This window comes from Phocoena sinus, chromosome 17 (assembly GCF_008692025.1).
Source record: "Phocoena sinus isolate mPhoSin1 chromosome 17, mPhoSin1.pri, whole genome shotgun sequence".
Classification (NCBI taxonomy): Eukaryota; Metazoa; Chordata; class Mammalia; order Artiodactyla; family Phocoenidae; genus Phocoena; species Phocoena sinus.
In genome coordinates, this window is record NC_045779.1 from 40383882 (window position 1) to 40398673 (window position 14792).

The following is a 14792-nucleotide window of genomic DNA, read 5'->3' on the forward strand; positions in this document are numbered from 1 at the left end:
TCTGGTGGATGCAGCTACTTAAGAGCCTTGTGCAAATTTCCTGATGGGAGGGACTGGTGGTGGGTAGAGCTGTTGCTCTGGTGGGCAGAGCTCAGTAAAACTTTAATCCACTTGACTACTGATGAGTGGGGCTGTGATCCCTCCCTGTTGCTTGTTTGGCCCGAGGCAACCCAACACTGGAGCACCTGGCCTCTTTGGTGGGGCTAATGGCAGACTCTGGGAGGGCTCACGCCAAGGAGTACTTCCCGGAACTTCTGCTGCCAGTGTCCTTGTCCTCATAGTGAGCCACAGCCACACCCTGCCTCTGCAGGAGACCCTCCAACATTAGCAAGTAAGTCTGGTTCAGTCTCCTATGGGGTCACTGCTCCTTCTCCTGGGTTCCAATGCGCACACTACTTTGTGTGTGCCCTCAAAGAGTGGAGTCTCTGTTTCCCCCAGTCCTGTCAAAGTCCTGCAATCAAATCCCACTAGACTTCAAAGTCTGATTCTCTAGGAATTCCTCCTCCCCTTGCCGGACCCCCAGGTTGGGAAGCCTGACATTGGGTTCAGAACCTTCACTCCAGTGGGTGGACTTCTGTGGTATGTTCTCCAGTCTGTGAGTCACCTACCCAGAAGTTATGGGATTTGATTTTACTGATTCCACCCCTCCTACCGTCTCATTGTGGCTTCTCCTTTGTCTTTGGATGTGGGGTATCTCTTTTGGTGAGTTTCAGTGTCCTGTTGATGATTGTCCTGCAGCTAGTTGTGATTCTGGTGTTCTCACAAGAGGGAGTGAGAGCATGTCCTTCTACTTCGCCATCTTGGTTCAGGGCCTATACTCGGGTCTCTGCTTAATCACATCTGCAAAGTCTTTTTTTTTTTTTTTTTTTTGCCATTTAAGGTAACATTCACAGGTTCCAGGGATTGGAACATAGATATCTTTGGGGATGGGGCATTATTTAGCTTTCCACAAGTGGTAAACCTAATTTTAATTATATCTATGCACCAGTAACCTAACAAAATGAAAAACTCAGAGAGGTGCCTATAAGAACACCCACCTCTGTCCCTGAGCCCCCCATACTCCATGGTCAATTGTGATTCTTTTATAATAACAATGATGATAAAACATTTATCAAGAATCTGCCACGTGCCTGGTCCTGTTGTAAGCTCCCATGCATTGCCCCCCAAGGATCCTCACAACTACCCAATGAGGTAGGACCATCATATTTCTACATTTTACACATGTGGAAATGGAGGAGGCTAAATCCATGTTAGGAAAGAAGCAGAACCAGGGTTCAAAACTGGGGGCGTCCATCTCCCATGACCCTGTCTCTGGTTCACTGGGGGTGCACCCAACTCCCTGGAAAGGAACGTCTCACGGGCAGGAGCGTGTGCCGCTGCTGCAGGTGCCCAGAGAAACCACCGGCTGCAAAACTGGCTTGTGGACTCCAGCTCCAGGAGCTCCACGTTGCCCTAAAATACTGTACTGAGGGTGTCCCTTTAAATTTTAATGACAGCATAGCTATTCAGAAGGTCATTTTAAGTTTACATGAGCATTCAGGTGAATCTTACCTTTCTGAAGGTGAACGTAGCAGATCTAACTAATCACTCCCTTTGATTCTGGATCCTAGGATCCCAGGAATGGCTATTGATGAGTACAGGCGCTAACTGAGCCCATGGGGGTTAACGATGTTCACAGAACTGAGGGTTGCAGAAGCTGAGGATTCTTTGATATTTTATTTTTGTGGTGCAGGAGCAAGAGGGACCGGGAAAATGCCTGTTATTAAGATAACCAGTGATATAAGCCAGACTTTCTGGTCAAATGGATTAAATGACCTATAAAATGATTTTTCTGAGCCAAACGGTCCACTCAGTGCCCTGGAACACACTATCTCCTAGCCTGTGCTCACATTGCTCTTCTTGTCTCAATTCCCACCTCCTTTCTGGTCATCCATCATCACATATTGAACACTTAGTATATGCAGGGCATTGTGCTAGGTGCTGCCCATATGAAGGCAATTAAACAGGAGTCCTCCCAACAGTGGAATCTAGAATTAGGTAATGAAAAAAAAGTAGTCCGTTTATTCCAACTCTCTTAAACTGGTTAGAGGTATTCACTCATTTACTCATTCATTCAACAAATATTTATTGGGCATCTTCTTTGTGCCAGGCATGAAGGAAGTAAAAAATAAAAAGGTATCTAACCCAGCCTGAGAGAGAGGGTAGCTAATGCTTCTAGGAGTTACAGACTTTGTTTAAGCTGAAAGATGGATGGGAATTATCTAGATCCAGTTAGAAGAGGGTTTTTCAGGCAGTGGAGATCTGTAAAGTGGGGTGTGAGGGGACCAAGTAAGGAGTGGCAATGGATAAGGGTGAGGAGTTAGGGCCAGAACTTGGAGCGGCTTGAAGGCTATGTAAAAACTTCCAGACTTTATCCCAAGGCGGAAAAGGAGCTCTTAAAATTTTTTACTTTACATTACAAAAAGCATACAGGCTCTGTACAATACACACGAACAGAAGTAAAAAGAGTACACTGTATATCTTCTACTACAACTTGACAGTGCAAGAGTTACTGCCTTTTAAGTATATAATGTATCTAAAAAGAAGGAAAACAATAATTTTTTTAAAAAATTAATGCAGATTGTATCAATGTCAATCTCTTGATTGTGATACTGTACGATAATTACCCAAGATATTACCATTGGAAGAAATCAAGTGAAGGGTATTATTATTACTATTATTATTTCTCACAACAGTATGTGAATCTACAAAGATCTCAGAACAAACGTTTTTTTAAATGCACCACACACAAAAATAAAGGCAAAGACATCTTCACGGGAAGGAGAATATTGATATAGTAAAACAACACAGTGGAACCCACTGATAGCTTCTGAAAACCAATGGAAGCAATTCATCCTATGGAGCTTTAGAGGTGACTAAAGGTTCAGCTGTGGGTCTGTAATCTGCACTTTCATTGCAAAAAAATCCTGGGAGTGATCAGAGCACTGATACAGGAAGGAAAAATGGAATGGCTCAGAGAGCAATGGAATGTTGCTAAGAGGAATAAGATTGTGTGGTTGGGGAAAGAGGTGGCTGCTGGACTATGATTCCTAAGTGGGTTTAGATGTGCCCAACACCCAGCTTACTAGAAATAAATTTATGTTCTTTCATTGGCTATTGTAGGATACAGTGCTCACCAGTGGCTTCCTCTCCTGCAGGAACTTCCAGTGATGTTTCTAGCAGTATTCCTTGGATACATATGGACACATGATATAAACCACATAACAAAATAAACATAAATACGGAGTAGGACATGCTCAGGTCCTAATATTCAATTCATAAGACAAAACATCCTATCACAAACAAGTCAGAGCTTACCAGCCTCTGGAAAGGTTTTTAACAGTGGGAGTGATATAATCAAACTTGTCATTTAGAAGATCCCTCTGGCAGTGGTACAGACTACTTATTGGAGGGGGTGAAGATTCAACGGAGAAACAGTAAGGACTTCCACTCAAGGAACAGGGGCAATGGAGAGGAGATAGATTCCAGAATTATTAAGGAAGCAAAAATCTCTATCTCAACCATAAGAAATCCCCAGTAGAGTTTGGCCCTTGAATCTGCCGGGGTCAAATTTGGCTGTAAAACAGAAAACTCAAAATAAAAATTGTTTAAACAAGATAGATGTTTATTTCTCTTATAAAAAGAAGTCCAGAGACATCAGTCCAGATGTGGTCTGGCGGCTCCAGTGTCACTGCGGAGTCAGGCTCCTCTTGTTCTTCTGATCTACCTTGCAAGTACATAGCTTCTGTCTTTAAAGTTACCTTTTGGTCCGAGATGGCTGCCAGAGCCTATCTAACTGGTCCACATCACTGGTAGTGGAAAGGAAGAAGGGAGAAAGCTGAGCCATCAACTTCTGCAAAGGCTTCTCCAGATCTCCACACATATTGATGTTTATATCTCACTGGCCAAAACCAATGGCTATATCTATTAATGAGGATGACAGGAAAATAATATATTCTAGCCCTGCTATCATTACCAGAATATCTGGAATGGATATTTGATGGATACTTAGGAGTCTCTGTCATAGTCATCAATCAAGTGAGACACAGAGAAGGTGAGAATATCCTAGCCCTCCAGGGGATGAGTCACGGAGTTTGTTGGACACTGTGATGTGCCAGCCAGATCTCCTTCCATGAAGGACTTTTGCCTCAGCTGCAGAGAGCGTTGTCAACAGACAGCTTTCATCTGTCAGCCCCTTCTGAGAGCCTCCGCACCCAAGGAGCCTAGACAGCTTATGTTCAGTGACCTTCAATACAGGAATATAAGATGGACATCTTCATCCAACTGAGGACAACTCAGAAGAACTATGCTAGCTCCAGCTCTTTCCTTGGAGTTGGCTAAGGCTACTGTCAGGTTACACTGTAGTTTGAATTTTCAAGCTGGAATCTAAACCCCACAAAAAAAAACAACAAACTTCCCTTCTCTCGCCACAAATTTCTCTCTTTTTTCCAGAAGTGACTCCTACTTCCTTGCCCTCCCTTCCACAGCATGGACGCCACGTTCACTCTTTAATAAACCTCCTGTGTGCCAACCTCCAACTCAGAGTCCACTTCTCAGGCCAGCCAGTGTGGCAAGGAGGGAGGGTGTATCTACCTGAAGTGTCAGAAACTCTGGAAGGAGGCGAAATGTTCACATTTATTGAAAGCAGAGTGGGCTAAAAAGATGGAGACATGCCGCTGCATGCACATTTCCTTTTTTCTGTCTCCTGCTTGCTTCTCATGGCTGTCAATGCGCATGTCTATAGCATCCATTACATCGCTTCCAACGTGAAACTATCCATTTAGGTTTGCATAACCAGATCCTCAAACTTGTTAAAACTGTGTGTAAAGAAAAGAAAATGGCTGTTGGGTGAGAGCTGGGTCTTCCTAGATGGAAAGTGCCTGAGTGCCTACACGGTAGGACTTCCACTATCTCCAGCTACACTTATTAGAGCCTTTTGTAAAATTTTTATTTTTTGGTTTCTTTCTTGGTTCTTGGCTAGGTTCCAGATAGGTAAGATGTGACTCTAAATGCAATAAATAAGACAGGGAAAAACTACTCTAACTTTGTGGCATTTTTGGTTCTAACTCAGAAGCCAATTTTCCTTACTGTGTCTGGAGCTTATAGAATTTAGCCTAAAACAACCTGTCATCATAGACACCCCTTCCTCTGGCATTCCATCTGCCCATTTGTGAAAGCTGGTCGATACAAATGTTCACTCAGGATGAAAACAGACCACCTGGGCACCCAGTTGTGTGTGAGGGGTGCTCATGACCTTGGAGGAAAATGTCCCAGAGGGGCCATAACTGCATTATCACCCAGTTCTCAGGCAGGGAGTCCTACCCCCAAAACACTCCCTCCTCACCAGTGTGTACAGGGGACCGGCAAACATTACACTGCACCCAAAACGTCATAGTCAGAAATGTTTTTTCATTTCCATGACTCAGAGCAAACGTTATTCATATAGTGCCTCTGAATACACCCACTTCTGGAAGAAAAGAGAAATTTGTGGCAAGAAAAGATAACTTTGCCATCATTTCTTCCCGGAGTTTAGATTCTGGGTTAGGAAGCATAAGCTGCTAGTGACACAAGCCTGCGTGCTATGTGGCTTTTGAGGTTTGCCTACTCACAGATCTCTCTGGCTCTTCCCACTTGTCTCTGTCAACAACTGACACTGCGGTATTTATTTATCTGGATTTTTAAAAATTGAATTTGTGATAGCACCTTTGCTCACAAAAGCACTTTTCAGGCAAGCAGTCCATAGCAGTTTCCTCCCAGTTTATTTTAGAGAAAAGTGCGAGAAGATCCTCTTCCTTTGAAAAACCCTAACTAAACTCACACAAGTCTGTAAATATATTTTCTCAGAGACTTTTATTCATCTTTGAATCTTCCAGGGTCTGACACCTGGAGTACAATAGACACTAAATGTTTGTTGAATGAATAAATGAATGAGTGAATGAAAGAAACAAATGACAATTACTGCGTGAATAAATGAATGTGAGCTCAAGAAGCTTATTGGTAGGAGGATAAAATTCGTTCCTGAAAGGTATAACACAGGAAAGACTGGATGCTGTGAGAAGGTGGGAGGGAATGATCACATCAGGTGAGATGAGTGATGTTCAATCAGGCTGCATCTGGTAGAGTCGCCAGGAGGGCTTTACAAATCACAGAGCCCAACCTGTTAAATCAGAATCTTTCAGGGTGGACCCAGGCACTGGTGTTTTTTTAAAGCTCCTCAGGAGATACCAATGTTCAGCCAGAGTTGAGAGCCACTGGGACATGAGGATCAGAAAGAGATTCATAAAGGAAGTGGTTTTTTAAAACAACCTTTAAAGATGGATAGAGTTTTGACTTGTAGAAACGAGCAGGAACTAGGGAAGATGTCCTGACCACTCCTCCCTCCCAACCACAATTCCAGACTGTCTATCCTACCTAATCCAGACAGATGCTGGCAACTGGTATGGGGGTGCCTGTGCAATTAAATGACTTTTTCCCCTCTGGGCCATCTAAGAGCCTGGCCACTAGTGTCTGAAGGACTCAGGTGAGGGTCTGAACACTGAGGATCTTGGGGGAGCTGGCCTGAGGGACTGCCCACCCCAGGGCATGTCTGTATCTACTGGTATATTCCAACTCAAGAGCTGAAAAGGGAAGTTAGTGATTTCATCCTTGAGGTTGGGATCTCATGAAAAGATGGGAAACCTAAAGTCTTCCTTCCTGTGGTGACTTCACAGGGATCTGACAACCCACCGTTTGCTCCACTGGCAGCCCCTGCAACAGAGACCACAGGGCCTTCCACTACTCTCAGAAGTGATGCTGCAGAAGGCTCTTAGCAACTATACCCAAACCCCAAGGATTAAACAAAGAAAAATAATACATCAGAGAAGGACAACAGCTAGAGAGAGAGCAATAATAAACAAAGCAATCAAAACATAAAAAATAAAGATCTGTAAAATTTTAGAGCTACTGGAGGAGATCGTCTACAAACTATACAAAAAAATAACAGTAATAAGAGGTGCTGAGGAGATTTTTAAAACACCTTCAGAAGACAGCCTAGAATTTAAATAGGCAAATGTGATTTTCAAATTAAAACTAATTGAGTTAAGTAAAGAGTAGGATAGTCAGTGCTGAGATTCAATTCAGGGCCTAGAGGATCAGGTGGAAGAAACAATTCAAACCACAGAACTGATGGCTTCCATAGGGAAAACAGAAATTCCAGAAGGAGAAGGAGGAACAGGGACAGATGCAACAAACATTGATGCAAGAAAATTTGGTACAGATGAGGGAAGATCAGTACCTGTCTTGCAAGTTTTCACCAAATTCTACACCCAGGTGTATCTTGGTCAAATTCCAAAGGTAAAGCAATACATCTTTCAGGTTTACAGGTAAAAAGAACCAAGAAAGGAGAATCACATTGGCACTCAACTCTGTTGCATTGAAAACTAGGACAGTAACATTTATGGACTTTTGAGAAAAAGGACTGCAACCTAGGATTCCTCTGCTGGCCAAGTTAGACTTCATCTGTCAGCGAGAAAGAGAGATTCTTGGGGCGTGCAAGAATTCAGAGAATATACTATTCCCACGCACTATCTGGGGAAAATACTAAAGGGCGGGCTCTAATTAAACAACAAATGAATCATAGCAGAGACCTCAAGATCAGGAAAAAAAGAATAAGTAAAAGGAAAGAGTAGTGAGCTATGATGCTTGCTATTTATATAAATATGTGTAATATCTAAATCCATAACAGTAGGTTGCCTGAGAACGTGTAATATAAATTCTAAATGAGGATTCTTGAAATAGGCAAGGAACATTCCAGGGAAATTCTAATAATAATAATAATCCAGAATGAAAAACTCTTTTGTATCTCAGCAAAACCCAGAAGTGGGAGACAGATGAGGCAACAAAGCAAAAGCATTTATTATATCTCCTCTGGAGAGAGAAAGGTGAAGGAAGGAGGAAGATAATGTCTTCTAAAAGAGAGTTAGTAAACATGAAAGCGGAGTGAACTAAATAGAAAAGAAAATCGTATGAGACGCTACTGAACAAATCCAAAGGCTTGTTCTTAAAAAGTTCACTGAAATTGATAAACCCTTCCCTAGTCTGTTTAAAGAAAAGTGAGAACAAAAAAATAAACAAGAACGCTCCCCAGACGTGAGAACCCAGAGCCACCTGCCCGCCAGCATCTGCCCTGGGACTCAGGGGCTCAGGTATGGGCTGGGTCGGGATGCCCCACCCTTTCCCACACATCCGTCCCCCCACGTCCCAGATTTGTCTCAGCCACATAGCCAACATGGATCAAAAGCTGCAGATGACATCAACGGTCCCAAGAGCGTTGCTCTAATTAAGAATAATACAATAATTTTGGATGATTAAAAAATAAATAAATAAAAATAAACAAGAACATCTGAAACACATACTGTTCTGTGTCAATTATACCTCAGTTTAAAAAAATAGACAAAATTGGGAGTGAAAAAAGAGCCATCATCACAGATACAGAAGAGATTAAAATAATTATAAGAATTTATTATATGCTAATTCTATGACAATAGATTTGAAGATCTAGAGGAAATTACCAAAATTAATCCAAGTGAAAACCTGAATTTTCAGTGGGAGAGTGGGAGAGAAAAGAAAGGTTGTTAAATATCAACCATTAACAAGGGTATCAGGACAGATGGTTTAACAGCTCAGCTTTCTAATCTTCAAAGAATAGATAACATCAGTGTTAATTAATTTATTCTAGACCATGGAAAAAACTGAAAGCTTCTCCATTTATTTTATGAAGCAAGCATGATTTTAATGCTAGATAAAATATTAACAAATAGAATCTAGCCATGTGGCAAAAAAAATAATACACTGTAACTAAGCAGAGTTTATTCTAGGATTACAAAGCACAACATCAAGAAATCTATCAACATATACATTTTCATCAATAAATTAAAAGTGAAAAACCATACCCTATCAATAGTTCCTGAAAAGGCATTTGATAAAATTCAGCAGCCACCCATATTAAAGCTTTAAGGAAAATAAGAATGAAATGATAGTTGTTGTATATAATAAAGTCTCTTTATCAAAAAACAATAGCCAATATCATTCTCATTGGTCAAACACCAAAAGCACTTCAATTAAAATCAAATCCAGACAAAAATGCCCACTATTGCCACTGTAACTCAACATTTTCTTCAAGATTCAGAGATTAAAACAAATGTCATAAGGTAAGAAAATGAAGTGATTAGTACAAGCATGTGAAAGATGAAATAAAGTATTGGAATATTTCTTTTTGCTCATGGTTTTATCTCTTCTTTTCAGATTTAAGCCTGCTATTAATGTTCCTGTTTAACATTGGCTTGGAGGTTTTTAGAAAATATAATAAGAACATAAAATTAAGTAACTGACATAAGTATTTGATAATATTTTCTTCCATTGACCACATGACTCCATTACTAGAAAACCCAGGAAAATCTAGTTTTAAAAAAACACTCAAATTAATGAAGAATTTGGTAAGGTGACAAATTTTACAGAAACGCATACAAAAATTAATCATTTCTCTATACTATAGCATGTTCACCTAAAAATAGAAATGAGAAAAATACTCAATTAATTTTAGTGACAAAATCTATAAAATATTGAGAGATAAATATAAAAGAAACATAAGACTATGGAAAAAAACCTTATGAAAAAAACCAAAACAAAATCTGAAGAAATTTTAACACCAATCAATTTGTTCAGAGGAGTTAATATCTTAACAAATTCCTTCTCCCCCCAAATATAAATGTAATACAATGCCAATTATAATCCCAGTAGTTTGTGGGTTGTTTTTTTTTTTTTTTTGGCTGGGGTTTTAATAGGAATTGCATTATATTTGTATATCACTTTGGAGAGAATTAGTTATCTTTACTATGTTGAGTCTCTCAATCCACAGCCATGGTCCCCCTTTCATTTATTTAAATCTTTGATTTCTCTCCACAGCACCAGTAGATTTTTTGATTGTAAGTAAATTGGTTTTGAAGTATAGTGTACATACAGAAAAGTGCCAAACCATAAGTGTGCCCATGTAACTAACATCCCCATAAAGAAATATAACATAACCAGCACTCCTTAAGTTCCCCATCCCGTCCCCTCCCAGTGTCCCCCAACACCAAGGAGAAACCACCTACTATCTTGACTTGTAATACCACAGACTTACTTTGCCTCCAACAGGTTTTGTTTTTTAATTGGATAAAATGTGCTTAGAACTTACACAGACAATAAATGTTCAGAAGGTAAGAAAAATAGGAAAAAGAATAACAATAAGAGACGTCTAACCTTATCAGTATCAGAGCACTCCAAAAAGCTATAGTAATTAAATCATTGTGTATTAGTACAGGAAGAGACCAACAGTAAGAGGTACAGAATAGGGGATGAAAAAAATCAATCCTGGTACATGTGAGCATTTAATACAAAGCTGATAATTCAAGACAGCTGGGAAAGAATAGATTATTTAATAAATGATACTAGCTCAACTTACTAGAACAAGTTGAATCCCATCTTATGCTATATACAAAAACAAATTTTAGACATATATAAGACTTGTTACATTTGTATAAAATAAAACAATAAATAGCTTAGAAGAAAATCTAGGTAAATACATGGGTTGGGGAATCTTCTTATCATAACAGGAAACCCAGAACCTCTGAAAGAAAGACATATTTGACTTAAATTGAAAATGCCACTAAGATAATACGTAAGTGATACATTTGGACGGAAAGAGTTTTACAGATGACAGATAAATGATAAATAACAGTACTATAAAAAGAGCTCCTACAAATTGCCCAATCAAAAAATGGGCAAAGACTATGAATAGATAATTCACAGAAAAGCAAATCCAAATTCTCAACAAACTTGAAAAGATGCTCAACCTCACCAGTAGTCCACAAACTGCAAATTAAGTTTACAATGAAATATCACTTTACGACGATCTGAATGGAAAATATTAAAACTAGAGTGATAGCGACTGTTGCTAGTAGGGGTGTGGGTAAAGCACTCTCTATATTTTACTACTGAAAATATGATGTTTGGGCCTTTTTGAAAGCAATCTGGAAATATATAATAAATTTTAAAATACACATGCCCTTCAACCTTGGAATCTATTCAGTAGAAGCAAAAGCATCAGTACACAAAGATACAGGCTTAAGAATATTTATTGCTTCACTGTTTGTAGTGACAGAAACGTAAAACAAACAAAAAAATGTCTTTCAAGAGAAAGATAAATAATGGATAAATTATGAAAAAGTCTCATCATGAATTATTATGTAAGCCAACACAAAACAATGTATTAGAACCATACCAGGTGACAGAGGGATTTCCACAAGGTATTTTTAAGTGAGAAATACAATATGTACAAAATCCATGATCTAATTTTTCCAGAGAAAGCAATGAACTCCCCCAAACCCTACATATACAGAGATTTATCTATTTATCATCTATCATCTATCTGATATATAATCTACATATCTATGTGTATATAATCTTATGTCATTATATGAAGATGGAGAAAGTTAAAAGGCTATTAGCACCTGGTCATCTGGGGTAAGGGACTGGGGGAGAGGGCGGGTGGGATGGATACTTGAGAAGACTAAGAAATGAGAAGTTGCAGGGAATGTATGGATGGGAGTGAGTAGTTCCACTTACCTGAAGGGTACTTCAAGGATTCTGGGTATACTCAAAGTTTGAACTCCAAAGCTGCTGGTGGGGGCCTTTCCTGGGGGATACTAAGGCCAGACCCTCCTTAGAGGATGTGGGTACAGGACATATCACAGAGAATGCCTCCTGTCCCTCCCAACATCTGACCCGGTGAAATCATGTCATGACAAATACCAAGGCCACTGTGAGGGACCCATAGTCTGGGATGTGCAGGACCTAATGCCGTGTTTAGGGTGAAGTGTTCCTGCAGGTCTCCTGCCAGGGGGCAATGGGGTAACCGTGGGATCACTGTATGTGTTTATGGAACCCAATAACCCCCAGGGACCTTATGGCCTAGTTTGGGTAGGTCAAAGTCCTACCAAATTCCACAACTCAAGTCATTAAGAACAAACCCCAAGAGACTTTCACTTACTTCTCTTAAAGAACATTAAGGGATCCAATTCCTATTCCGTATCGACCATCTTAAACTACCCTTTCTCAGGGTTTTACTTTGAGGTGATGAAAATGTTTCAGAAATAGATAGGTGGTGGTTCCACAACATGGTGAATGTAACTAAACGCCACTGACTTTTTCACTTTAAAAAGGATAATTCTATGTTATGTGAATTTCACCTCAATAAATTATTTAGGAAAAAAAAATACCTTTTCTCTCCCAGCCTAAAACTTACTTTGTATCTTACTCTCAACTCTACCAAAAACGTTCCTGAAAGCCCAGTCCACAAACCCCTCCACTTTAGTTCCTTTTCTCTTCCCTCCTGTTTCTTGTAGTCCTGTCTGCACCCATCCCTCTATCCCATGTCTCAAAATCCCAGGAGGCAGGCTGGCAAACATGGAATTCCACATGTGTGTGAGGAAAGAGGGAAGCTGAGGGGGGAAAGACACATTTTCCTTTAACAGGTGGTGGGAATGGGCGAGCCGAAGGCTGGTATTACTCATTAGTAAGTTTTGCCTCTTTCACATATGGGAGCATAAGGTAATTTGGGTACCAGCCGCCCTCAGCAGCCTGTCTTCCCCCACACTGTGAGTCGCTGCCCCCGCCTGTCACGACAGCTTGTTCTCAGCCCCCCCAAAACCAAGGCCCTGTGACTGGGAGCCCCCATCTAAAGGTTACTTTTGGATGGGGAAACAGAACCTCCCTCCTTTGGTGGGAGGGAGTCAGGGAGGGAGGGACGGATGGGAGAGCTCCACTGGGCAGCACGCAGTCTTGCAGAACAGGTGGTTTTGTTTATTTTTCTCCATTTCATTTACAAAATTGTACCCTTTCCTAAAACAGCCTCAGGACTCAAGCACAACAAGTATAGGCACAGTGAGATGGCATTTAATCAAAATACAGAAATTTAAGCAGTTAACATCACGATGGAGCAGCAGAAATCACCGCAAAGTAAACATCCAAGCAGCCACTGCCATTTGACTGCTCAGCAACTGAGAGGACAGGACAGGAGACAGGCATGTCCCAGCTCAGCCCCTCACCCTGTTCACCCAAGGCAGGGCCGGAAGGCAGGAACAGGCCAGTCCAGAGGGTCTGGGCCCCCAAGGCTCCAGAATGCACAACTGCAGCCCCTACCTCAAATGAAGTTGGGTTTCCCTGGGCTATTTTATGGGTGAACTATGGTTTTAGGGAATCAATCTGTTAATATTACTAATGCCAAAAAACAAAACACGTCTGAAAGTCATTATGGCACAGTAGAAAGAGCTTTCTACTCCATTAACTCCCACCCACCCCCTTTTTTTTTTTTGAGCCAAATTAACTTAGGTTCAAATCCTGGCTCTGTCACTTACCAGCTGTGTTGAACTTGCACAAATCACGTAAATTCTCCAGGCTTCTGTTTGCTCATCTCTGGGGCAAGGTCAGAGTGATATCACTGGTTTACTGGGAATCTCAGTTCACTGGGGTCATAAATATGAAACGGTTTACTTTTCCTGAAATTGCTCCCAAACTCTCAAACCCCCATTTCTCACTGGGTAGCTGCTCCTTTAAGTAACAGATCAGCCCAATTCCATAGTGTTTCAGTCACCTTTTATCATTAGACGGTTATTTTCATTCCTTAAGATTCTGCCCTGTTCATTTAAAAATTTCAACCTTCTGTCCATTTCCAGTACTTTTCCTTCCCTCTTAAAACTGCAGAGTGCCAATGAAATTAGAGTTCTAGATAAATAACGTTTTCATCTAAGTACCGCTCATTTTGTTTGCTAAATCTGGCAACCCTCCACCTTCTCCCAAGCACAGGCTTTAGGGAAGTGGTTCCCAATTCAGGCTGCTCATTAAAAATTTCAATGCCTGGGTTCCGTTCCAGACCAGTTAAATCGGAATATCTGGGCATACCAAGAATTTTTTTTTTCAAAGTTTCCCCGAGGGACTGGAACGTGCGCTCGCGGCTGACAGCAGCGCTTTGGAGGGGGGTCCGGCTTCTTCCCGTTGTAGCAACGCCTCCCGCTTCCCAGCATGCACTGCTGCGGCGTCGGGGGCGGAGGACGGAGAGGCCGGTCTCGTTTTACGAGACTGTCGGTTGTAAGCTCGTAACCCTCTCAGCTGGTCACGACAGCGCCTCCACTTGACACCGACGGGCCCTTTGTTCCCAGTGTATGGGCAGGCATCCAAATGCGGGCTCTCCTGTTACGTGCTCTGGAGGGCTCCGTGAGGGTCTTCCTTCGGCCTGCTCGCTGGTGAGGAGACGAGGCTTCAGCTTGCCCCCAAATCAGCCCTCTGCCGGAAGTGGCCCCCACCCCCGCCCCGACAGCTTCCTGCTGCTGAGAGCCCCCTCCCGCCACAGGCGCCCTTCCAAGGGGAGGGTACTGGCAAGATAGCTTAAACCACACTGCCTCCTACAGGTCAAGGTGACCTACAGGGCTCGTCTCAGCAAGCCGGCACTTCGCACCTGTTGTTCTCAGGTGAGGGTCCAATTCCAGCGCCTCCCTCTGCACCCACGACCATGTTACCCTCATAATAACTCATGTTTGTTGAGATTTTCTGGGTGCCTGGCACTGTGCTCAGCTACTTATCTCCTTTAATCCTCGAAAACAGGGTGGGGAGATAGGATTCATTTCCCCACTTTTCTGATAAGAAATTGTGGCTAAGACAGTTTAAGTAATTTGCCGAAG

At 41.5% G+C, this 14792-nt stretch overlaps 1 long non-coding RNA gene across 2 annotated transcripts in view; it reads right to left on the reverse strand.

Annotated features, from left to right (window-relative positions):
• Positions 1 to 14387, reverse strand: part of LOC116742737 — a 58003-nt gene extending 43616 nt beyond the window's left edge. Inside the window, exons 1-3 of one of the 2 annotated variants that reach the window (XR_004346555.1) lie at positions 14017 to 14387; positions 13473 to 13580; positions 3665 to 3963 (exon numbers count right to left, since the gene is read on the reverse strand). This is a non-coding gene — a long non-coding RNA (uncharacterized LOC116742737). Of the gene's footprint in view, positions 1 to 3664; positions 3964 to 13472; positions 13581 to 14016 lie in introns of those variants that run through there. The other variant, XR_004346554.1, reaches the window with a different exon arrangement.
• Positions 14388 to 14792: the final 405 nt, after the last annotated feature.